General features: G+C 52.2%; 1 protein-coding gene and 1 long non-coding RNA gene across 6 annotated transcripts in view; one reads left to right on the top strand and one right to left on the bottom strand.

The window, feature by feature from the left end:
- Positions 1–1,928, top strand: part of LOC113206947 (serine/arginine repetitive matrix protein 1) — a 109,295-nt gene that overhangs the window by 41,528 nt on the left and 65,839 nt on the right. The gene's annotated exons all lie outside the window — the stretch shown is intronic.
- Positions 1–1,928, bottom strand: part of LOC127749112 (uncharacterized) — a 65,855-nt gene that overhangs the window by 1,086 nt on the left and 62,841 nt on the right. The gene's annotated exons all lie outside the window — the stretch shown is intronic.

The raw sequence follows: 1,928 nt of genomic DNA, 5'->3' as shown, positions 1-1,928 counted from the left end.
CCTCCTTTCATCACCCCTCCTTCTCTGTCATTCTTTCTCATGCGCAAGGACCCCGTGTGCCGCGCTCGTCCTCCCCCATCCTCTTGTGTCTCGTTTTCATCTGCCTTCCTCTCTTTTTTTCCCCACCACCGCCGGCGCGTCACTCAGTGTCCTAGATCCGTTTCATTTCCGGAGTTATACGAGCGGTAATGTCCGTCGTCGGCCGTGCGAGCGACGAGATGGCCGAAAGCAGCAGCAGCAGACGAGACAGGCCGTAAAAAGACAACGACACGTGGGTGGCTGAAAGGTTACAGTTGAGTGACAATTTTTCACATTGCGGGTTGCTCTCCTCTTTTGTCGTGGTGCGGTATACACGAAGTATCAAAAACGTCTCCGTAAAGTAAGCAGGGAACAACGCGACACTCTGATAGGTTTCACTAGAAGGCGCGCCGCTCCGTCGCTCCACAATTGAGCCATCAGGGCAACACGGTGCACCATGACCTGCTTTGCAGAGCGCTCTAGTGTTTCAATCTAGTTAATGACGCCGCAATTGTCATCCTGCCGTCGAGATTCGCAACTTGCATGACGTTTCCATCCCAGTAGAGACGGCCGTGCTTCCTACTGCGAACAGTCATCCTGATGGAACCCTGGACCTAACCGCCGAGGAAAACATGTTCCACGCGTTGAGCATCGTGCACTCTACTCCCATGCTAAATGACCAAGGACAACATTGTAACTAATTACATTTGTGCGGAGATACAAATATTGTAACAATAAGACATATCCTGTTACTAACTAGTAACTTATTTTTCAAGTTTGTATTGCATCTAGACTGCGCATAAGTATGCGCACGTCGCACGTCATGAAGATCTGTAGCATAGCTACAATGCAGAATAATGTCCATTTATGCGTACCCTGAAAAATTACGATTTGATTTTTTTTAGAATTGGTAATATATTGGATCTTAGATTGAAAGGGAATAGGTTACGAAAGCCCCTAAATTTTGGAGAGCACGTTCGTTATAATAATGAGCACTCCACTTGGAGACTTAAAATCCATTATTAGTGAGGAGTGCATTCCGAGTGGGTCATTGCCAGTGAGATGTCATAGTCCCCCTCGGGCGCGTCGTGACTGCACGTCGGATTATTCAACATTGTAATCCGTGATGTGACCCGGGCCAATGCCCCCTCCTCCCCCCCTTTTCTTCTCTCCAGCGGCAATGCCCTGCCCTGCAAGTGTGAATACATCATGCGACCTTTCACGCCGCTCCACGCTTATGTGAGTGTGTGTGTGAGAGAGAGAGGGGGGGGGGGCAGATAGATGCGGTGTGTGTGTGTGTGTGTGTGTCGTATGGCGGCCGTTCGCCTTGCTTGGTCGCCCCACCCCGATGCTATCGGACAGTACCAGTAGTTGGGCCCATCCTTAAGCCGCCGCACGGAAGACTCGGGCCGCCCATTCGAGGGCGAGCAGGCCCTTCAAAGCGCGACCCCAAAACATATTTCCAGGCACCGCATCGAGAAACCGCAAGGCGGCCCTATTAGGTTCGTATCGGAACGCGTTAATGACAATATCACCATCAAATAACCGCCGTGCGGAGATCGCGCGGGTATCGCTCCGCAATGGAACAGCCATACATACCCCGGACAAAAGAATAAATATAAAGGGAGAACTAAATGAATAACAAGAGTTTGCGTTTGTGAACCGGGGCGGGGGGGAATCCACCGCCGGCAACGAAACATGTGGTTGAATTAGAATCGCCATTTCCATGTCGCCGGCCGGGTCCGGAGGCTGGGGCGCACGCGTTGTTGGGGCCCTCGTCTTCTCTTTGCCGCTCAGTCACAGCGCGGCGCAGCGCGGCATTGTTCATCCCAAAAGCCATGCAGTACATGGGATCACAAGTAGTGCTGCTGCAGGCTCCGGGTCTCCGGGCTCATTCCACCGCCCCCCCC

This window comes from Frankliniella occidentalis, unplaced genomic scaffold (genome assembly GCF_000697945.3).
Source record: "Frankliniella occidentalis isolate FOCC.00 unplaced genomic scaffold, Focc_3.1 Scaffold32, whole genome shotgun sequence".
NCBI lineage: Eukaryota > Metazoa > Arthropoda > Insecta > Thysanoptera > Thripidae > Frankliniella > Frankliniella occidentalis.
The sequence above is the reverse complement of the archived record's forward strand: the minus strand, read 5'-3'. Positions and strand labels throughout refer to the sequence as shown.